General features: G+C 38.9%; 1 protein-coding gene across 5 annotated transcripts in view; it reads right to left on the minus strand.

The window, feature by feature from the left end:
• The window catches only part of CNTN5 (contactin 5), a 661,195-nt gene that overhangs the window by 100,591 nt on the left and 535,369 nt on the right, over nt 1–25,235 (minus strand). The gene's annotated exons all lie outside the window — the stretch shown is intronic.

Here is a 25,235-nt window from a genome sequence, read left to right on the forward strand (position 1 = left end):
AAGGCATGCTATAGTCAAGTGTGACATTTGGTGGGGAATTAGGAGGTTCTGAGAAGAAACCAATTCAAAGTATAATATCCAGCTGCCCATTACAGTTCAAACCTCTACAAAACTAAGTTAATTCAGTTATTGTGTTCTTTTTTTGCTCTTCTCAGTAGCACTGACAAAGAAGCATAGGCTTGGCTGTCATTAGATCTTATATAGCACGCAGCAACACACTTCATGACAGAAGAAACTCAAGACTAATCTTAAGGGGACATCATACAACTATGCAGCATCTTCTTTGAAATAGGTCATCCCCTGGAAGTGATGAATGGAAGAGATTAATTTCCATGAATACCAAAGCTCCTTTGTCCACTGCCATTGAATTTACAATAGAGGACTCACTGAGCTATTGTAGAACCTGTCCCAAGGTAGCAGAAATTATAATTCCTTGCACTTGATCATTTCTATCTACAAGTAAAGTAAATGTCTCCTTTAGTATACTACAAAATAAGAGTACAGGAAGATTTGTTCGATGTTTTGAATTACCAGAAAAGCATACCTGCACTGAGCTCAACAAAGCTCTTTCTTCTCTTTCTCTTTGCAGAAAATTGCAATACAATACTCAACATAGTAACTCTGTTTGATGTCAGCATGCTTTCTCTCATTTCATAAATACACAGTATGATAAAATTTGCTCAATATCTAATTTGGTCCAGATAGTACTTGGTTACATAGAAAAATATGTGTCTCATAAAGAATAATGATTGCATTTGATAGCTAACACAGCTATTTCACAACAACATCATCAACAGCAAATCAGAAGTCTAAAGTCAGGCTTTAACCTAGATTGGCATGAGATACCTGAAGACACTAAAACTGTATTTATACTGGGCCTGGTAATGGATATTAACATCAGATACTGCATGATGAACCATCTGCAGGTTTCCTGACTGCTAGAAGGACAAATATAGTTGTGCCTACCAGTATTCCTTATAGATATTGCAGGAAGGATAAGCTACAATGTATATCATACACTTTGTTCTCAGTTATAGACTTGAAAATGGCTTGAGAAGAGAAGGAAGATACCAGAAACACTAAGAGGAATAAGACAATAAGCAATTCTGTTCTTTTTAAGGTGAAAAGATTCAGCTGCACAGGGTGCTGGAGCATCTACTAGACTGGTTTTCCCAGGAAAGATTGGACCAGATGATCCCTGCAGTCTCTTCAAATTGGTATTCTGTAATCCTATGACATATTTTATTTCAAAGTTAATTTGGATCAGTGCTCCTTTAATGCAGTTGGTGTATCCTGTCACTTCTTTGTAAGCACTGAGAGTGTTTTTTGCCTTTATGCATGTTTGCATCCATGCCATTTGTGACAATTTAAGTATTTATTCACAGCTGTAAAATTTTCTCATAATCATTCATGACAGGTCATGATGGGTTCAGATGACTCTGGGCATTCTATCTCCTCTGTCACAGAATTGTGCCATATATAAAGAATATGTGCTTCTTGGTAAACATAGCAATACTTACACAAGGGCATACAGAAAAATATACCTTTGTGATTAGCGTATGTTTAGTGCAGGTATTTAATCTTGCAATACATGTGGATGAGGATTTCTTGTCTCTTCAATATTTTAATGCAAATTATGGTTTTGCTTCCTGTATATACCATGTAAGAGAAGATTCTCTGTACTTTAAAGGTGAAGCTCCTCAGAAGACAGTTTTGTTGCACTTCTAATTGGTTCTATATTTTTGTTATTGTTCTCCTCAGTGTGATTGACAGATCACAGAATCACAGAATCACCAAGGTTGGAAGAGACCTGAAAGATCATCAAGTCCAACCTGGCACCACAGACCTCATGACTAAGCCATGGCACCAAGTGCCACGTCCAATCCCCTCTTGAACACCTCCAGGGATGGGGACTCCACCACCTCCCTGGGCAGCACATTCCAATGGCTAACAGCTCTCTCCATGAAGAACTTTCTCCTCACCTCGAGCCTAAACTTCCCCTGGCACAGCTTGAGACTGTGTCCTCTTGTTCTGGTGCTGGTTGCCTGGGAGAAGAGACCAACCCCCTCCTGGCTACAACCACCCTTCAGGTAGTTGTAGACAGCAATAAGGTCTCCTCTGAGCCTCCTCTTCTCCAGGCTAAACAATCTAATCTCCTTCAGCCTCTCCTCATAGGGCTTGTGCTCGAGACCTCTCCCCAGCCTCGTTGCCCTTCTCTGGATGTACCAGATATTTTCTTCTATGTGCTCCTTCGGTAATTGTTGAAGTTGTTTGAAGTAGTTGAAGATCTCTTACAGAGACCTTATCCTCATTACTCCAAATAGGGGTCACTTTACAGCCTTCCTGCACTAAAAATTAGTCCTGTTAAAGTTCAACATCCTAGAAATACCTCTATCCTAATTAGGAAATTGAGGAAATTAAACATATTGAGCCTGAATCTGTTAACATAGGAGGGAACTTGAATATAATTAGAAGAATTAGAGACCAAAATATTCTCTTTTTAACAAATGATAAATAAAGTCAAAGATAATTAAGTTGAAAAATATTTTTTCTTAAAAGTCCAGAAGCCTATCATTCTTTGTTGATGAACTTATCTCAGTGCCTAAAAGAAACACAATCTCCGAGTTAGGATAAAGGTATTCTAAAGCCTTAAATAAATGTATTTATACCCAAGTGTGGCCGTTTAGGCTGGGTGCCTCCAAAAAAGAAGCCACAGAATTGAAACCTCCACTGCCTAGTGTCTAGCCCAGTGGGTGGACACAGGAAACAGTGTATTTCTGCCCCTAAATCCTGCACCCTTATAAATCTGGCTGTGAAGTTGCTTTCTCTTTCTTCCCTCTCTGCCCCATGGGAGAGAGATGCTCTCTTATCTAGTAATAATGGGGGCCTGAGTAATTTTTTTCTTTCACAATCTTGGCCCGTTTAGGACTAATGCCAGCGTAAAAGGTAGGGGACAGTTCAGGCCTGAAACCAGCCTAGCAATGCCAGGGAGCAGGTGGGGGAGGGAGAAAGGGCCCTGGGGTTATTGGTGAAGCCCAGGTGGGGAGAAGGGGAGTGTTGGGGTTTTGATCAGGTGTAAAGGAACTTGTGTTTTAAGTTTAGGCTGGAGATTTCTTTGACCTTTATATGCTTTCCTCTGTTCACCACTATGCTTTGTAGCATATGAATTGCTTCTCCATTTAAACTTTCCATTACTATCCAATCCATTTGTGTGAACATTATTCTTTTGCCCCTTTTGGAGCAATAGAGCAATCTGTCCCGCTCTAGATGAAGACACCAAGATAGATATTTGATCTCCATTTAACCAGAGTAATTGTGCAAATTTTTAGCACAGTTCTGTCTTGTGGGTTGTATCCAGTTCTTAGCATGAAGAGAAGAAAAGGAACATAAAGCCCAAACCCCTAAAGCAACAACAACAACAGCAGCAACAAATTAGTTTTATAGTAAGGCATGTCTCCTCATCCAAATAAAAAGTTAAATATGATTGAAAACAGTGCAATAGCTGCATTGGTGACAGGAAATGTATATCAGTGCCAAATCAATTACAGGTTGCAGGTGTCCAGAATTAATTAAAATAAATTGCTATAAATCAAGAATTATCTCACTGCCATGAGTGAAGAAGAGCATAAAAGAAAGTCAAAATGTAAACATATTTTCTTCATAGTGAAAAGTTGAAAAATATATGCAAATAAATGCCAGAAGGAAATTTGTACATGGTTAGAGTTTTCATTCTAAGATCTGAAATTTGTTTGAAGGTCTCTCCTCAAACTACATTAAAATGTGCTTCATTATATATATTTATACCAAATAACTATGTTGTGCCTGGTGTTCATATTTTCTGTGTTTAATATTAGAGAGAATGCATTGAACAGACAGAAAAAGGCCCTGAATTCTGTATTGCAGACAGAAGCTTCAGTGCAGGCAAATAAATATTGATTTATACTTGCAAGTACATAGAAAAAACAAACCAAAACATTCTATCAACAAATGTTTAAGGAGCCTAAATGTTAGGAACAATACATTTAAGAGTGATATTACGTAAATATCTTTGAATTTTTTTTTTCAATGTTACTCTTCTTTCTCAGGAAAAAAAATGTTAATTTGTGAAATCGTATCAACAGTTCAAAAGTCAGAAAAAATGCTGTCCTATAAAAATCCTTACAAAATCACAGCTGTCCAATTACAAAAGTCAAGCAGTGTGTTTTCCCAAAGCTTAGAAAAAAGATTAGACAAAGTCAGCTTCTACATCTACAAAGTTCAAAGGACAATGAAGCTGCAATGCATGCAGAATAGAATAGAATAGAATAGAATAGAATAGAATAGAACAGAACAGAATTAACCAGGTTGGAAAAGACCTTGGAGATCATCGAGTCTAACCAATCAACCAACATTATCTATTCAACTAAACCATGGCACCAAGCACCCCATCCAGTCTCTTCCTAAACACCTCGCCCAGGGAGGTGGTGGAGTCCCCGTCCCTGGAGGTGTTCAGGAGGGGATTGGACGTGGCACTTGGTGCCATGGTCTAGTCGTGAGGTCTGTTGGGACAGGTTGGACTTGATGATCCTTGGGGGTCTCTTCCAACCTTGGTTATACTGTGAGACTGTGAGACCTCCAGTGATCGTGACTCCAGCACCTCCCTAGGCAGCCCATTCCAATGGGCAACCACTCTCTCTATGAAGAACTTCTTCCTAACGCCCAGCCTAAACCTCCCCTGGTGCAGCTTGAGACTGTGTCCTCTTGTTCTGGCACTGGTTGCCTGGGAGAAGAGACTAACCCCCATCTGGCTACAACCTCCCTTCAGGCAGTTGTAGACAGCAAGAAGGTCTTTCTTGAGCCTCCTCCTCTCCAGGCTAAGCAACCCCAGCTCCCTCAGCATCTCCTCATAGGGCTTGTGCTCCAAACCCCTCCCCAGCTTTGTTACCCTTCTCTGGACACATTCCAGCAACTCAACATCTTTCCTAAACTGAGGGGCCCAGAACTGGACACAGTACTCCAGGTGTGGCATAACCTAAATGTGATACAAGTCACAGCAAGGTTGTTTTCACTGTCATGGGAGACTTTCCAAACAAGAAATGTCAGGAAATATGACAGTGCTTCAAATATCTGTCTGAATATCCAGTGCATCAGAGCCTTGCTTTCTACTTTCCCTGAAGTTAAATTAAAACTTAAACTATAACTACAGAAAGATAAAAGAAGAGGTAAAATTCCAGGAAGATGGAAGAAAGAAGAAGGGAAAAAGAACTTCAGTCAAGTGTCCACACTCTGATATAAATACAGCAGGATGAAGAACGTAGTCTTAGGGACTGAGTATAAACCTCATTCTATAAGCCTGCAGCCATGAAAGTAGAGTAACTGGAGCAGGAAAGTTACTATAATTTGGAATGCTCTTCAAATAGAAGGATCTTAGTTCTGTGCTATGTGGCTTTATTCTTACAGAAAACTGCATTTGGTGGTGAGGTCCTGAAGACAGGATTTGTCTTGGCTACTTAAAAGTGTTTGGTCTTGTCTCAATTATGTCTGTCTCTCTTTCCCTATAGTGAGCAGACAGAAAAAAAGCCTATCAGGGATAATTCACATCACTACCCTTGGATGGGTATTTGTAGCTCAATGCAGCACTCTGACTCTTACCAAATGACCAGATCATTAGAAAAAGAACTCATTTTCCACATTGATAAAGTCTGATGTGACTCAAAACTTCAGTCTCTCCTGAGAAACAGAAAGCAAAACCAGTTTGGCTCTAAGTGGAGTGTGAGGCAGCACATTAGTCATAGACATGGCTGTTCCTGTGCTGACAGAGTCACATCTGCTTGATAGAGACATTCCTTCACGGACACTCTTCTGCAGTCTAGGCAGAGATTGAGCGGAATGCAATCAAGAAGCTGCTGCTGCTGCATACTTGTCTAAACCACATGTAGACACTCAAATCTTTATGGTAGGGCTACAGAGCATAAAAATGAAAACCTGGCTTGATGGAGGATATCAGAATAAATCCAGTGTACTTTATCTTTTTTTTAATAGACTTTTGGTTCTGGTTCTTACTAAGATTTAAATTGCTAAATGGGAAAAATAGGGGGGGAAAAGTGTATGTATATGAAAGCATATAATATGTTTGAGTATATGTATAATGTGCCTAGCAGTTTTGATTAAAGCAGTTGTGCTGTATCTTAATCTTGATTGCACATTACTCAAATGGGCATTCCATCACTAAAAACTATTACACTTTATTACATCCTGTGGTATATGGTGAAATATGATTTTAATGGATAGTGTTTATGAGTGCAAAAAGGGACATCTACTAGACTACAAGATAACTGAAATGGACAAAAATAACAATATAACGTAATACAGGAGGGGAGACTCGGGGTGAGGGGAGGGGATAGTAGGGGAGGGGAGAGATTTGTTTTGTACACAAAAGCACAGGATGAGAGACAAGGATACTGGAGTCAAAGAAAGTGACACTAGCTATAACAACCCTGACACTCATGAAAACTTCTCAAAACACAGTGCAGAAACTTGATCTGTTTCTGAATTGCATAGAGGTATAGTATAGGTCCGTAAACTCCCACAGCCTTTCCCTGCGTGCTACATCACTCATGCAGTCTCTTCTGCCTGACAGAAGCGTCAATAAATTTCGTTCCTTACGTTAACTTGAAAAGGAGGAAGGGTGAGACAAAAGCTTTGCAAAAAGAGAGCTTAACGATCAAGAAGCTGGTAACAATGAAATTCTTCAGTTACCTGCACTACAAATCAAGAGTCCAGGTTTTCAAATGACTTTTCAAGTAACAGCTGAAAACACATACGCTTGTAAAACAAGAGAATGGCAGCTGAGAATGTGAGAATTCTGTAACAGAGATGAGGAAGGCAATACTAACAACTCAAGATTATGAAATGCCTGCTAGTGAACAATCTCACTGAATCACTTTAGTGGAGTTACAAAATACTAGAAACTTCATGACCAGGGACATGATTCTGGGCAATTTGGTGGTTTGTGCACTGTAAGACATCTATGAATTTCATTTGCTTCTGGATTTCTGGTTTAAGAAAGGAAGTGTTATACGACTCAATCCTGGCTACTACAGAGCCTGAGTTACAGCCTCATTTTTCTGCTAGCTTGTTTCACACAGCTCCCATTCGCACACTGTCTGTTGCTCAGGGCATAATTTGGCCTCAGATCTCATCCACCAAATCGAAGCTTCTTATTGTTTTTCAGAAGCAGTGCACACAGAGGCAGGTAGATAGTAAAACTGCATCATGGTTACAACTTGGGCCTTAATGACATGTTCCAGTCTAAAATGACTGCTCTCATATATCACCATGAACATGGCAAATGACTCCCATGACCCTTTGCCTGTCTATAAATCAGAAACTATGAAGATATACCAGAGTGACAAGATCTGTGGATGGTAAATTAAGTGCACAGTTTTTCAAGCTGATAGTTATGAAAAAGCAGAAGTAATGTAATGGTTTTTTTCCTGCAGTAGAAAATTAGACTCTAGACAATGGTTTATAAATTGGATTAAGATAAACTTTTTCTGGATTATGTGTTTAACTCTGAAATGCACTGAAAAAAATGTATATCAAATCTTATGCTATTTTATGGAGAGTATTTAGCATTTAAAGAGGCTCTGATGAGAGCTTCAGTGTGCGTCAGATAAAACATTTTTATTGTTTTCATGTGTCATATTGAGCATTGGTCTCACTAATACCACTAATCATACTTCAGTCTTTTATTGTCATAGAATCACAGAATAATAAGGTTGGAAAAGACCTCAGAGATCATCAAGTCCAACCTGTAACCCAAGACCTCATGACTACCTGAACCATGGCTTCAAGTGCCACATCCAATCCCTTTTTGAAGACCTCCAGCCACAGTGACTCCACCACCTCCCTGGGCAGCACATTCCAATGGCCAATCACTCTTTTCTGTGAAGAAATTCCTTCTTACCTCGAGCCTAAACTTCCCCTGGCACAGCTTGAGAGTGTGTCCTCTTGTTCTGGTGCTGGTTGCCTGGGAGAAGAGACCAACCCCTACCTGGCTACATTCTCCCTGCAGGTAGTTGTAGAGAACAATAAGGTCTCCTTTGAGTCTCCTCTTGATCACAATTTAGATATCAGTAGAAAAAGTTAAGGAACTATATATAGATCAGTAAGGTTACAGTCTGATAACTTTTGCTGAAAAAATAATGAACTTTTGAACTGTCAATCAATCAAGATGTTGGTTCAATATTTGTGATCCTCTCATTCTACCTGGATTCAAATTTTCACCTTCTTTGATCTTTCTCCTTTGAGTATGAATAATTTTCAGAAATTGAAATACAGTGGTGTTTGTTTTGTTTTGTTTTGTTTTTCTTTATATAAGCCTAGGGTAGGAATCACATGGAATTGTTTTAAATGCTAAATGAATTGTCTTGGATAATAGTCACTCAGATATTTCAACAAAGTTAGTGAGAGGCTTGGAACACAAGCCTTATGAAGAGAGCAGGGGTTGCTTAGCCTGGAGAAGAGGAGGCTCAGGGGAGACCTTATTGCTGTCTATAACTACCTGAAGGGAGGTTGTAGCCAGGAGGGCGCTGGTCTCTTCTCCCAGGCAACCAGCACCAGAACAAGAGGACACAGTCTCAAGCTGCACCAGGGGCAATTTAGGCTTGAGGTGAGGAGAAAGTTCTTCACTGAGAGAGCTGTTAGCCATTGGAATGTGCTGCCCAGGGAGGTAGGGGAGTCACCATCCCTGGAGGTGTTCAAATAGGGATTGGACGTAGAACTTGGTGCCATGGTTTAGTCATGGGGTCTGTGGTGCCAGGTTGGACTTGATGATCTTTGAGGTCTCTTCCAACCTTGGTGATTCTGTGATAACAAGAGGACGCTGGAGTTGATTAGCCTGAAGAAGAGGAGGCTCAGGGGAGACCTTATTGCTCTCTACAACTACCTGAAGGGAGGTTGTAGCCAGGTGGAGGTCGGTCTCTTCTCCCAGGCAACCAGCACCAGAACCAGAAGACACAGTCTCAAGCTGTGCCAGGGGAGGTTTAGGCTGGACATTAGGAAGAAATTCTTCACAGAGTTATTGCCCATTGGAATGTGCTGCCCAGGGAGGTGGTGGAGTCACCATCACTGGAGGTGGTCAGGAGGAGTCTTGATAGGGCACTTGGTTGCATGTTTTAGTTGATTAGGTGGTGTGGGATGATGGGTTGAATGTGATGGTCTTGAAAGTCTCTTCCAACCTGGTCTATTCTATTCTATTCTATTCTATTCTATTCTATTCTATTCTATTCCTTCAATATGTTTTGTGCTCAGCCTACGAAACTTTCTGCGGTAAATGGATATTTCCTACAAAATTAATATTGTGCCATTTTTCAGTGCTTCAGCTTTCTCATTTTAGCCTTCTATAACACCAGTTCTTTGCTTATGGTCACTTCACTGCTAGGAATGTGACAAAAGTGGCAGCTTGTAATTTGTCAAGACTCCTTGAAACTTCCTTTAGTCGCTTCAGTGAGTTTATTGCCTATCCAGAGTCCCTTGTGTAGAATCCTTCCTATTGATCAAAATCCTCCACTTACAAAAGTGCAAAATCCAGCTTAACATTACATGGATAATAATGCCACAGAGCAATCTACCACAGAGCTCCGTGGAGTGCTGTTAAGAACCTGCAGCACTGATACTAATTTTTTTGAGTCATCCTACTATGACAACATTAGCAGCTGCAGAGACATTTCTAAGCTTCAGAAATGTGCACTGAAAGCATAGCAGACATTTCTTTCTTTTTTTTCTTTCTTTGCCTTGGAAGGCTTCAGCATTGTACTAGGGAATATTAAACTGAAGTCTAGAATAAGAAGTTCCTGTCCTCAACATTTAAGGAGAAAGAAAACTACTTCTGAAGAGTCAGAATCAAGAGCTTTAAAGCAAAGTACATTCTCCTGCACTTCGTGTTCACTGAAGAACTCCTGCTTGTGCTGGATGAGTTATTTGTGATCAATTTCAGCATAATTTTACCTTTTCCTCCAGTGCTTGAAATGTATATTGTGGAAATTGCTTCATTTGCTTCACTAATTTAACAGTTGATTTTATGCTGTAGTGAAATTCAATAAGATGATAGCAATTTTGTCACCAAATATTTCCTTTTACAGATGCTTCAAGGTACAGGAAATTATATACTTGATTCTCAACATGAGCCACCAGTGTGCACTTGCAGTCCAGAAAGCCAATCACATCCTGGGCTGCATCAAGAGAAGCTGCCTGGGCACACTGCAGGCTCATGTTCAGCCTACTGTCAACCAGCACCCCCAGGTCCCTCTCTGCCTGGCTGCTCTCCAGCCTCTCTGACCCCAGCCTGTAGCACTGCGTGGGGTTGCTGTGGCCAATGTGCAGAACCTGGCACTTAGATGTGTTCAGTCTCATGCCGTTGCACGCTGCCCATCTGTCCAGCCTGTCAAGGTCCCTCTGCAGAGCTCTCCTACTCTAACAGATCAACTCCTGCCCCCAGCTTGGTGTCATTTGCAAATTTACTGATGGTGGACTCAATCCCCTCATCCAGATCATCAATAGAGATATTGAACAGGATGGGGCCCAGCACTGATCCCTGGGGACACCACTAGTGACTGGCTGCCAGCTGGATGTGGCACCATGTATGATGCCTCAAGTTCAAGGAGTAGGCAGCAGTCTTTTTGTATGTTCACAAAGTTGCGCGAATGGCAGTACAGTAAACGCTGAATAATTCTCATAGCAGAAAGGGCCACAACAAACCCCATGGAGGGGGGTTCATGGATGGGTTTCATTCCAATGAAATAGAAGTATTTGGAAAAAAAAATCATATGTCTGGTTTCCTAAAATGATACTTCATTCCTGAAAGCAAATTGCCTACATTTAAAATCCAAACAAACACACAAAAATCAGCACACACTCACAAGCAAAAAGTAACAGACAAAAAGAGGCTCTATGAAAATGGCTAAATTACAGAATCAGAAGTTTGGAGATTTGATCTGCAAGTGAACAGTGTTCTCAGTTTTGTTATCTGGCCTATTGTGACCGTTTGAGGCTGTGCCTTTAAGGAAGGGGCACTCTGGCTAAATGTTTATAACATATTTTGTATTCTAAACGAATTTCATTGGTAGGATTATGGGAGGTGAGGTCTTAGACCCAGAGCAGCTGGAACTTTCCTTCAGTTTTCCTTTCTCCGCTCTCGCTTCTGGCGGGATTGCTTCTGGGCTTCTGGCCAACAGATAAGAGATACTAACTCCTTGTGTCTAGGCCTGTGTCTTCCTTGCTAACTCACCTTTTTCTCTTCTCTAACCCTCTTTGGGGAAGAAGGGAGGTAGAGGGGGTGAAGGGGGCACAGGGGGAAGCCCCCTCTGTTGGGCAAGAAGGGAGGTAGGGGGGGTGAAGGGGGCACAGGGGGAAGCCCCCTCTGTTGGGGGTCTGGTTTCTGATTGTGTTTATTTGCTGTATATTTCTGTATATATTGTAGAATACCTGTATTTGTTGTGTTACATATAATCTGCTTCCTATATATGCTTGTAAATATAGTTTGCTTTCTCCGACTGAGTTTAGCCGTGGTTTCTTACTCTGTGGGGGAGGGAGAGTTAGGCCCTCTCTCTCAACCCACCACACCTATACACAGGTTTATGACACACTTCTCTTTGCTCTGTGGTCCTATTGAAAATCACAGTATCACCAAGGTTGGAAGAGACCTCAAAGACCATCAAGTCCAACCCATCACCACAGACCTCGTGACTGTCTGAATTAGCCTGTTTCAGTATTAAATTTATGCAGTCATTTACTTTTTTTCTCATTAATATTATAGGGGAAATTGCATTCATCAGAACAGGAAACTCCTTGATTAGGAATAAATGAATTTAAATAAATAAGAATTCATTTACTGATGTATTTGTATGTATATAGTTTTATAGAAGTTTGTATTAGATACAGGGGATTCTCCTTGCAAAATCTGTGTTATACTCACTGGTATATGTTTTAATCTGAATGACACATGAAAGTGCTCTTGAGCCACAGTGCAGAAGTCAAGCATCAAGCAAGTCTTGAAGGGAAAAACACATACTTAAATTCAACAGTCTGAATCACATGAGTCTTTCAAGATGACAGAGTTTAGAAGGCCTTGTGTATTAATGGAGTATCAAAGAGGATGTACAATAACCCTGAGTGGGTATTCAATGGACAACAAAAAACTATTGCATTAGCCTTGATCCTGAAAAGGGGCACTAAATGAAAACTGCAAAAAAACAACACAACTCTGACTCACATGTGAAAGAGAGGCAGTGTTGAAAAACTGATTCAAAACAAATTCAGCAGTAAGGGGAATATGGTGGCAAAAACTTCAACTGATGTACCTTTGTGAATGCTGCACTTAGCTTTGGAAGTCCTGTGAGTTTTAAGACCCTACAGAGTACTTCTCATCTGAAGAATATTCAGTACGGAGATAAGGTGCTCTTGATGGCTAATTGCCATTAAAACCAAGAAGTCACAGTGAAAAATAGCATCTCCAGGCGATGTAAACACAGAGATTCTTTTAATTCCCTTGTTTTTACCTCAGAAAAAAAAATGTAATAAGTATTAGAATTCCCATTACAAGGTTGTCAGAGCAAAATTAGTGCATGGTGCGCTCTGAGACACAGATTGTTCAGAGCTTACTGACGCATGAAATCGGAATGAGGAGAAATGCTAGAATGAGGAGCTGGACTGAGAAAGATTCATCTGCAGCTACAGAAATCTCAGTCAGAAAGTCTGAACATTTTATCATAATTTCTTCCAAATCCATTTTAAGCTCTAAGGTAAATTAAAGGTGAATTAATGCTGGTAATTATTTTGTTCTTATATTGCTTCTGTAATATCAATCTTACCAATGGGGGAGCTTATCAGTGCTTTATAAATATCCAAAGGGCAGGTGTCAAGTGATGAGGTCCGTCTCTTTGCAGTGTTGCCCAGTGACAAGACAATGAGGGACTGGCCAGAAACTAGAATGAAGGAAGTTCCACCTGAACACAAAGGAAAAACTTCTTTACTGTGAGGGTGATGAAGCACTTGGGCAGGCTGCCCAGAGAGGCTGTGAAATCTCCTTCTCTGGAGAGTATAAAAAATTGCCTGGACTCAATCCCGTGCAGCTTAATCTGGGTGAATCTGCTTTAGTAGGGAGGTTGGACTAGGTGATCCCCAGAGGTCCTTTCCAACCCCTACCAGTCTGTGATTCTGTGAAAAGCAATTTCAGCTTCTGACTAGTAGAAGATTCTGTATATGTCTGTTAAAGAGCATGCTACTTTCCAATGCATCCTTTAGTAGCTTACAAAGCCGTGGCTTTGGCATAGTGTTTTGCTTTCCTGTAAGAATATAGGCTACTTTTATTTTGTGAAGAAAATTAGAATTATCTATTACAGATGCTAAAATAAGATTTTGGATATCTAAATTATGTGTATTGTTTAGATTTTATAAACAAACACAGATGCAGAGAGGACAGAGTCCTTCAAAGAAATGCCTTCAGTCCCATATCTTTAAAATCCAAAAAATGCTGTTCACCAAAAGGTTAACTTTATGCAGAAAGGAAAATTTTGGGGTAGAGAAAAACAAGTGAAGAAATCCAGTTGTGAGAGAAATCCAGTTGTGAGAGAAATCTATGGTGATGCATGTCATTGCAGTAGAGAGTTTTGAGTCTTCCTGTAGTACAATCTTGTTTGGCTCTTTTACCTGTCTGCTGCAGGCTCTCTGTGCAAACCTCAGTCTTTGTCCACATACTGCCTGACACAGTCAAGCTTCAGGCCAAACATTTACCACAGGTGCTTTACAGTAATGGATTTTCTTCTTCTCTTCCATGATGAAAGAACTGCAGTCTCAGTTTAGCTTGGATTTTATAACATGAGGTAATTTTAAAAGGTCATTTTAAAACTATTTTTGGTTTTGTTTTCACTTATATGGACTTGAAATGAAATGATCAGGAAACCTGAGGAAAAAGTAAGCTGAGAGTATGTTTCCATCCCAGATACAAAAATACAAATAAATACAAAATACCTCTAGAGGCAATACTCAGAGTGGACAGACACCCTCAAGATGGGGAAGACTGGAAAAGCATGACTTCAGGCAACAGCAGTCTTCCTTGATCTTGACCTGTAGATCATTTACACCTGCAACTTCAGGACATAGTGGCCTGGGTGCCACTGAAGGAGGAGAAAGGCTCATCAGAGAAGGCGTTAAAGTCAGCTGACCCTGGACCAAGCATTATGTAAAGAGGAAAAGGGAGGTGATGATATTTGTGTGTGTGTAGTGAATTGGTTGCACTGTCTGTCTGAAATCTGTAATAAGAAATTCTGCTGGTGGCTGGTTACTAGTCAGCATCCATCATGGACTTAAAGGTAGGCCACAGCTGTTTGCCAGTATTATAAAAGGCCTCTTCAATGGCAAGGAGTGCACTCATAGAATCAGAATCAATAAGGGTGGAAAAGACCTCAGAGATCATCATGTCCAACCTATCACCCAACACCTCATGACTAACTAAACCATGGCTTCAAGTGCCACATCCAATCCTTTTTTAAACACCTCCAGTGATGGTGACTCCACCACCTCCCTAGGCAGCACATTTCAATGGCCAATAACTCTTTCTGTGAAGAACTTTCTCCTCACCTTGAGCCTAAACTTCCTCTGGCACAACTTGAATTCAGCGAGTCTATGGATGACAGCAAATGAGAGTGTGATAGATATGCTGTAATGCAGGGCTGTTATTCAGATGGACCTCAACACGTGAGGAAATGGGCTGAGACAAAGTTCAGGACAGCTTTGTGTGCAAATACAGACTCAGTATGACTGGATAAAGCTAGGCTGGAAGAGAAGGACCTGGGGTCCTGGTTGACACTGAGCTGAAGCGTGCTTGCAGTAGAGAAGGTCAACTGCCTTCTGAGCTGTATTAGTGAAAGAGCAGTTGCCATATTGAGAAAGGCAATTGAGAAGGACACTGACAAACTGGAATGAGTCCAGAAGAGAGAGACAGAGGTGCTCTCATGAGTGCACGCATCCTGTTGTTCACTAAATATATGTCACTTGGCCTAGTGGTGACAAATTAACATCTTCAGACAATGTTCTTGGGATTGTGTAGCTTCTGTACATATTGAACAGTGAAGAACATTCTGAAAAGGGAAGATGATGTGAAATTTCTAAAATACAGTGATAAAAACATGTGATTGATAACCAGTCACTAAACAATCAAAAGTCTAAGAGAGATTCCTGTGAGTAGTGATAGTTGTTCTTGACAAAGAATCAGTAATGGGTCTGAGAATGATGAAAGAGTTCATTACCACAAAAATAACAACAAAGGGAAAGCAAAAGGTCTTTGTGCTCTGTGATTTGAGAACTTGTAAAAAGCTAAAATCTCATAGAATCTACATCAAATCAGCAGCATCAGAAACTGGTTTCCTACAGTCATACTTCTCATACCATATCACTTTATTATATTGGTACAATACCATATCATCACTTTCCAACAATATTAGGCCGTGTAATGTGGGGATTTTATTCACTGTGACCTTAAGCCTCACCTATGAATATTGCACACTCTTTTTTTATGGGTCTTCCTGAGCTCTTAACTAGAAACTCTAAATTTTTAATCCTTTGCAGATGTTTCAATAGTCTTGGGACAGTTAATTTAATGACAGTGTGGTGGAACTTATATTATATATTTCCTCCTTTTAGGCTGATTATGTCTGCTGTGAACATACTCAAAGGGATAATAGTAAATGAGCATAATGCAAAAAAAACCCAACCCCAAACATGGTAGTGACTGTGTATGAAGGCAACATGGTATTGCAACAGAGATTAAAAACAATCATAGTATTCATGAAGTCCAGTGAAGTGTTAATCATACTAATACTGTTGCTAATTTTATTACATAGTTTTTTAGAATCTAATAAAATTGGCATGTTCCTTAACTTGGAAGCTATTACTTCCTAAAGTTGAAAACCAGAAAATACAGACATATTTTCCAGAGAGGATTTAGCAAGAGGAAAGTAGAAAGGAAGGATAAGGTTAAGGAATGCTGATAGACAAATAACATTGATTGATTGATTCTTGCTAGAATGCATTCTCTTTTTTCAAGACCAGTCTACTAAACAGAAGTCTCAGTACCTTCTTAACTTTCCTGTGTGCATTACCCCTATGATACATCTCCCTCTGACTTTCTGTTTATTTACTTGCTGTAGAGACAGTAGCTGTATATGGCCACTGAAACGAAAATGAGAAATGCAGGACTGTCTGTGATGTACATAGACAATCTACTTTCATGGAAGCATCATAAGCGTCAGAATAATCTGATACTAGTAATTTGCCATGGCAAAATGGGTGCTTTACAACACTGTATCATATTAGAAATAGTTTCTCTCACAGTGTAAATGTGCTTACAATTTGCAAGCAGCTATGAATAATTCATGTTGTTTTCATAAATAGTTTTAAAATCTTGCTTCTTCTGTACCATTTATTAACAAAAAAACACTTACTTTAAAGTTCTTTTGAATTAACCCCTTGCCCAAAGGAAAATTAGACATTAATAATGTTAAAGACAAGGAATATAATTCTTAATAAGTGGCAGTGTGATTGTGATACTAATTGTGATACTGCTTAAAGAAATACCTTGGATTACCTTAGAGATAAGTTGGTATGAGCCACTCAAGGGGAAATAGGAAGTTGGGTTTTTTCTCAGTGAAGCAAGTCTGAACCTTAGCAACCACAAAGACTCAGGCTTTACAGTACTTGAAAACAGGCAAAAAATGTAAACATGACAGATATCCTTAGTTTTGACCTAAAGTGTCTTTTTATTTTGCTGGAGAAGATGTAGTTTCACTGCCATATATGTCTTAGAAATACACCACTGAGACTGTATGTTGGATAGTAAGTTTATGGAATGGAATGGAATGGAATGGAATGGAATGGAATGGAATGGAATGGAATAGAATAGAATAGAATAGAATAGAATAGAATAGAATAGACCAGGTTGGAAGAGACCTTCAAGATCATCATGTCCATCCCATCATCCAACACCATCTAATCAGCTGAACCATGGCACCAAGCACCCCATCCAGTCTCCTTCTAAACACCCCCAGTGATGGCGATTCCACCAGCTCCCCAGACATTTGTGTATTGGAATCTGTTCATAGAGCTAGGCAGTGGCCTGAAAAGTATTGATCTTGAGAGCTGTCACTTGTTTATCATATGTGGGTTCATTGTAAATTGTAGGGGTTTATTTCTTTCTAGCCTAATGCATTTATTTATGTATTGATTTTTGTAATGTTACTATTCCCAGTTTCCACCATACTTTTTGTCTAGATATGAAACACCTTTTGACTTTTTTTTGGTACACAATTTAATTTTCTGCAAAGCATATCTAACTATATAAAAAAATGCATATACTTAATATTTCTCTCTGGAAGGAATGAGTAGATAAATATTTACAATCCATGGATTTTTCAAGATTGACAGACTGGAGAATGTCAGAATATAATGTGAAAGAAGATGCCAAATGCAATACAAATTTCCTTTACATTTCAAAACTGGATAATAAATTGTGTAATATTGGTAGAATGGTCACTAAATCCTGATGCAAGGGGTGACAATCTGTTGAAAAGGCACCCTAACTAATTCAGATTTATGACAGATAAGAAAGAATGTTCCCTGGAAAGGTGGCTTTCTAGTGCAAACTGGGTTTTAGCAGCTCAAAGGTAGGAGATCTTTGTAGCCTTCGCACGTATCATGGATGATGACTAGTAGATCTAAGAAAATATCAAGTGTCACTTAAAGTGTAGTTTAGCCCTTTGCTGTTCTGTAAGTATACACTTGAAGTACATGCTCTCAGTTTGCAGTCTGACAATATTTCTCAGTCTGGGTGCATTTCCCAAATTACTCAGAATGCCTTGGGAATTTCTCCTTTAACATTTTATTTTTGCTAATTGTGACAGATTAGGCTGTGCCTTTACGAAAAGACAGAGGCAGAATTCTCTAGCTGAATGTTTGGGTGGAAAAAGGAAAACAAAGATTAATTCTAAACAAATTTCATTGGTCAGATGTGAGATGTACCATAGCAAATATCTCTAACATTCTTTGTCTCACTCTCTCCAGCTTCAGTCTTTCTGACTTTTCGTTTCTTGGCCAGAGAGCATGCAACTGACCCTGGACTGAAACTTATAAGATAAGAGAAACTAACTTTCTTAACAACTGCTTTGAGCTAATGAATTTCCCTTAATATCCTTTTCTCTCTTTTTCGCAGCACACCACTACACTAATTTAACAAAAAAGGTCTTGGTGCCTACAGACTTAAAACATTTTACTGCTGTGTGGTAACATGTCACTGAGTGATAGTAATCATTATTTATCTAGAATTAGTATGCCCATGTCCCTAATTCAGTGACAATGCCCAGAGATTCTGGCTGAGGTAAGACTCTCATGTGCTGCTGAACTTAAACAGAACTTTTGCTGTCAAGAAAATAAATATCAATAGTTCTTCCATATTGAAGACAACTATCACCAAATGATTTCTATCCTATTAAATGCTGTTAGCCTTTAAAACAGTGTGACAGCATGTGGACAGTCTGTTAGGTGTGGCTTTTGGCATGTACAAACTCCTAAAATGCCTAAGGGCCACTTGGGGACAACTACTTGATGCAAGATAAAATCCAGCCAGGGACTAGCTGCTTCGTAGCATAGTTGATTGCATACCAGTGCAATCCCAGGCAACACTGCAAGACAGCTTTTAATTTACTTGTGTATGTTAATCATTTGCCCTAACTAGTACACAACATATATAGGGAGGAAAATGTGAGATTTGCTTCATGTAATATCCTGGACACTTCTCTGCTGTAAAAGTACTGATCTTGGTCCATGGCCAGTCACTACAGTCCTTCCTGGGCTACTCTGGCACAAGCATGTCTATGTTTGTGTGACCAAAGGAAATGATCTAGTGAAAAAATAGCCCTGGTGAAAAAAAGGGGACATTTTTCACCTGAATCAGACCCATAAATCTTTTCATTGTAAAGTACGAGGCCTGAGTTAAATTTCAGCAATTTGTCACTGAAACCAGACCTGACTGCACTCATAGGTACAGAAAAGCAAAATTTTTTGCCTAAGGCCCAGAAAGCAGGAAACATTTCAGGCATTACGAGTCCGGGACTGTTTCTTTAATCATGCTCCCTGTAAGAGAACACGAGTAAAAAGTATGAGCTATTTAGGAATGTGGCCAAAATCATTGTCTTGTCAAAACTCATGTTGTGTAATATAATCAATGAGTGAAACAATGGTGCTTTGGAACAAACATCCTTTCTTTTTTCTTTATTATCATTGTGAATTGATAGTCTTGCTATTTGTTCTTACAATTTAGTTGAGGTTATCATTGTTTCCCTTTTCTACTTTATAAGCAGATCCCTAATTCCCATTATGGGCCTGCCACAGCTAAATTAGACCATGATTTATGCAAAAAATGTAAAAGAAATTACTTTGAGAACTCTCTCAGGAAGGTACAAGTTTCTGTCATGAAGTTTCTCTTTCTCAATGCCCCCTGCACTTGCTCTCTTCACTACTTTTGATCATTAAAGTGCCTCCTGGGAATGTGAGTATCAGCTGGTGGCATGAAGTTAAGTGTTTAAATTCCCAGGAATTTTAGATGAAGTTCATATTAAGGAAAAATTATGCTGAAAGTCATAGTCTGAAGAGCCTTGAGCAAAGGAAAACCTTTAGGTGACTGATGACTTTTCATACTCTGCCTGTGTGGTGCACAAACAGGCAGCCGTGTATAAAACCAGAGAAATGAATCACAGAATTAGAATTCATTAACTACTTGCTCAACTGATAATTAGTTGTGTAAGTGGATATTAAAGGCATATACAGCATATCTAATTTTAACTGAAATTGGGTAAGATATGGTAGAACACTTCTTCAAACATCAACCCAAAGAGTGAAGAAAATAACATTTGAATAGAATAGAATAGAATAGAATAGAATAGAATAGAATAGAATAGAATAGAATAGAATAGAATAGAATAGAATATACCAGGTTGGAAAAGACCTTCAAGATCACCAAGTCCAGCCTATCACCAACACCATCTTATCAACTAAACCATGGCACCAAGTGCCTCATCCAGTCTCCTCTTATACACCTCCAGTGATGGTGACTCCACCACCTCCCTGGGCAGTCCATTCCAATGGCCAATCTTTCTGTGAATAAATAATGTATACTTCAATGCACGAGTGCCTAAATATACACTTCTGTATTAAAATCAAGCATTATTTCCCTAAGAACAGTCATCAAATGCTTAAATAACTGTAAAGCAGTGTATGAAGTACATTATTAAGGAGAAATAATAGGAGTTACTGCAATGAATACCATTCCTGGGAAGAAAAACTGGGATGTTTGAGATCAGAGATGTCATCTAGAATCTTTTAGATAGAAATTTCCTTGAATATAAACAAGAGGACACAGTCTCAAGCTGCACCAGGGGAAGTTTAGGCTGGATGTTAGGGAGAAATTCTTCCCAGAAAGAGAGATTGGCCATTGGAATGGGCTGCCCAGGGAGGTGGTGGAGTCACCATCACTGGAGGTGTTTAGGAAGAGACTGGATGGGGTGCTTGGTGCCATGGTTTAGTCGATTAGATGGTGTTGGACGATAGGTTGGACTCAATGATCTCAAAGGTCTTTTCCAACCTGGTTAATTCAATTCAATTCAATTCAATTCAATTCAATTCAATTCAATTCAAGTCAAGTCAAGTCAACTCAAGTCAAGTCTAGTCTAGTCTAAACACAGAATTTATTTCGTAGCCTGTGGAAAATGCTGTTTGTTAACCTAGTTGACTACACGAGTAGCCATTTTCTTTGGATATTTAACTGGGGACACAGAGTAAAAGCTTAACAGTCTGCTCCTGTACCTGGATTAATTCTGAAGGTGTTTCTTTTTCACTAGGGGAAAAAACTAGTGGGATGGTAGTAAACTGAGTTGCAGTCCTGTCTGTGTGGCTGGTGATGAAGATACAGAAAAACTTGTGCCAGATTCAAGTTGAGACTGATGCGACTTAGGGATCCACAGACAAACTGAAAAATCACAGTTCAGAGTACATTTTCCCATGCATTTTACATATACACTTTCTTTTGTTTTGTTTAAACAAATGTTACATACCACAGTTAGATGGAATTGAAATTCCTTTGGAAAGCTACCACTGTGATTATGAAGAAAGCATGTAATACATACCTCTCTTGCAAGCAAATACATAAAATACATGCTCATACTTAAAAACGTAACACAACATGTACTAACCAAGGCACTTCATAAAACTGAACACAAATTTCACCTGCAAACCCACATATTTTATTTTCTTGTTTGTGCTCTGAAACACCCTTCTTTTTCTTTTCTCCTTTGTTTGGTGGTTTGGTTTGGTTTGGTTTGGTTTTATACCACAATTGAGCCATAAAGCCATTACACCAGGAATTTACAATGGTGACACTGACAGATCCTTAAATATAGTAGACTGAAGAGTAAAACTGTAATAAGAACTTGTCAAAACTGAAAATGAAGGAGTCTGAGAGACCAGAAAAAAACAACAACATAAAAACATCCATTTCTAAGGTTTGTATGATGATATTTTTAGATTTATGTGCTCTAGGTGTTTCCACTAATTGCACAGGAAAGTGTAACAGAAGAAACATCTAGGTATACAGAACAACTACTTGTGTAGTTCAGAGACTTCAGTATTAACCCAAAGGTAGATAAAAGTCGATAATCTCAGGCTTCCCTGTAGCAATCCTATATTAGTGTTTGAATTTAATGTCCCCATACAAGATCCTTTTCTTCTCTCTGGCTTTTTTTTCCCACAGCTGCTGAATGTTAGAGACACAACTGAAAGAGCACAAAATCATGCAAGCTTAGGTAAAGGCACAATTTCAGCAGCCTCAAGTGTGGATTGAAATCATATATCTGTATTATTCTGAAGGCAGAACTTCCTCATTATTATGTTGCTGTGGATTTAAGGCCTGATAGTTTCACAAATATTCATGTATCCCAATTTTCAGTATCTACTAATTTTATTTGTGACATTTAAAGACTGATTTTCAGGGCACTTGCTATTAACATCTGCTACCTCAATGTACAGCTACTACAGGCTTCTCTGTGGCTGAAAATCAGTCCAAATGACCTCAGGTGAAACACACAGTGAAAAAAAGGACATGTAAAGAAGAAAGTAACTTTGCTACATGGTTTTAAATAGTGGATAGGTTTTGTATGAGTAAGTAACAATTCATTTTCATGAATTTGGATGGCCAAGCAGGTGTAGGGCAGAGAATTTCATGTGTCATGAAAGAAGCATTGCTATTTATTCATTATATGTCCATATTTATTACAGATCAGAGTCTCCCGGTTGATTGCCACACTGATCAACTGATGCACACACTGATAGGAGGGAGTAAGCAGACACAGCCTGACCCTTATCAGTGGTGACCAGTGACAGGACAAGAGACAATGGACACAAACCAAAACACAGGCAATTCCATTTAAATATCAATTTCATTTAAACCTAAAAACATCTTTCTTAATGTAGGGGTGATGAACTAGGAGAGAACAAGGTTTACAGATAGGCTGTGGTGTCTCCATCCTCGGAGATACTCAGCATCTGAGTGGACATGACCTTGAGCAACCTGTTCCAGCTGATTCCTGGATCGGGTGATATCCAGAGATCCCTGCCAATCTCAGATGTTCTTAGATTCCTTGGTATCATTCGGTGAAAAGCAAATGAAAAGGTTTTACCCACTTGCAGTCAGTGAAAATCCACCATGATGCCTGCTGCAGGGATGGGAATATTGAAGTTTGTGTTCCAGGCTAGGCTATCACACTCAAGCTACCTAAAGTTTCCTCTACTACTTAACCTGAAGGAGTATCTCCAGAAATACTTCAAATAGAAGTAGGATGCAGGAAAATAATTGCTCCATTGGAAAAGTGGCAGGTGGAGTACTTTTATCACTTATTTTCCTCACAGAAACTCTTAATATAGTTAGGTCCTCAGGCAAAGTTAACCTCTGAGCTAGGTGAATGAATTAGAGCAATTATATAAGTAATATAAATATATTTTAAATGTAAGAGAAAGAACAAAACCAGATTAACAAAGACAAGGTTTTTAATACCTATGACTCCTCAAGCATATGTGTTTAAATATCAGCTGCAGTCACTACTGCAGGGCAATCTAGACAAGAAAAGTCACCTGACTTTAAGAAAGTGATGAAACACAGATTACAGTTCCTGGAGTAATGGCTAATGAAAATTTGTGCAGTAGTAAATCATTAGAAAATACCTGCAATTTATAGAATCCTGAACACAGAAACTGAAAGAATTTATGGACAATGTTTGTCAAGAATATAATAATTGACTTTATTATTATTACTCATGATTTATATTATTGAGTAACTGACAGCAGATTCCATTCTATTCTACTGTGTATTATAGAGGTTATTATCTACATAAAATGTTGTTATGATATATCCCTTTTTATTGCCTTCTTTTAGTTTGATACATAAGTTAATAATTATATTTACTTGCAACCAGGCTCCTGACTTTCTTTTTTGATCTGAATAGTCTGAGTCTGGGTCTTATTTAGAAGCTGATGCCAAAATAGTAAAGGAGGAGATTAGGAAGTATTTCATTAGAACATTTCAGAACTTCATGAAAATGTTTCTTTATCACTGTACTCTTGCCCAAGGGCCCAATTCTTCCTACTTAGGACCTAAATCAAAGTTCCTACCAAACATTTTATTACAAAGCAAAGCATAAACTTATTCTTCCAGAGTTAGATCCAGATATAATCCACTTTTCTATAAAACCAAATTTACTTATTGTAGTGGTTTGAAAACCAAGAGACTGATATTCCCCACTACCAGAAATACTGAATTTATGGCATTTTTATGACTGTAGGGCATTATCATCCTGGACAGAGGATTCTGGGTCACTCTCTCACTTTCCAGGTTCTGAGCATGGGTGTCTTTCACTTGTTTTCAGGATTCCTGGATGGTACTTTCCCTTTCTTTCTGTTTTATATACACACTGATATAGCATGATGCTTTTGCAGTGGAGGAGTAAATATTCTGTGTAAGTCAACTAAGAACAGCTCCCTGCTATTTTTTTCCTTTCTCTCTTATGTCTTGGTGAGAGGAGAGGGAGAAGGTGGGAGTGGAATAGGGAGCAGGAGCACTAAACCCGTAATATTTATGAACTAACAGATTTTAAAGTTCTTTATTAAATAAATGCGCTTCCAAAAGAATAATCAAATTTATAACATTATGACATTGCAATGCTCAGAATGATAATTTCTATCAGCAAACAGCTGTGAATATCCTACTTGCTTTGCTCTATCTTAGAGAGTTTCCACTCATACAGAACCCAGTTCAAAATGTCTGCTATAATATACTTATGCTTTCCAAGTTGAATCAAATTATCTGACTGTTTAGAATAATGATTGCTCACCAGGGGAAGCAAACCAAGGATATATACACTGCGAATATGAAGACCTTGAGTTGGATAATTTGTTCAAATTTAAAAACAGACCAAGAGAGATGGGGCTCATGCAGACTCTTTCCACAGTTGTGTTGCCAAGTGAGTCACTTTAGCATACCAAGTGCATTTGAAACATTTGGGGTTTTCTGACTGAATTAAATTCCAGGAGCTAGAGTCAAGGTCTGACTTCAGCAACAACTGTACAAGAGCAAGAGCTCACTCAGCCTTCTGATCAGTTACAAAAGGACTAAAAATAAAGTTGAACACATCCTAAGTCTTTTAAAGGTTTGAAATAGTTCAACCTGTTCTTTTTCTTCCATGTTTCACCATTTCCCATTCCAGTCTCTGTCAAAAGAAGCGAGTACCAAAAAGCTGCAAATGCCAAAACCGTACCTCCAGCTCTTATTTTATGAGATTTTAACTTCAGGGGTAGGCTATGTTTTGACAGACATCAAGTAATTACCAAAATGTTTTACTGGTCTTGGATCAAAATGTGATCTACATCTGGTGATCAGAGAAAACATAGTGAGTTCTGTGGAGATGAGAGAAAATGGTCACGTAATGAAAATAGTGTAGCTACAGCACAGAGGCATGAGTCTCAAGATATTTGACATAATCAACATCTGTATAATATCATTCAGTCATATCTTGTCAATATATACTCTATGATTCATTCCTGTTAGTGAAATGTTATATATAACACTGTTTCCCTCTGCCTCAGCAAAGAAATCATGGCAT

This window comes from Dryobates pubescens, chromosome 10, assembly GCF_014839835.1.
Source record: "Dryobates pubescens isolate bDryPub1 chromosome 10, bDryPub1.pri, whole genome shotgun sequence".
Taxonomy (NCBI): Eukaryota; Metazoa; Chordata; class Aves; order Piciformes; family Picidae; genus Dryobates; species Dryobates pubescens.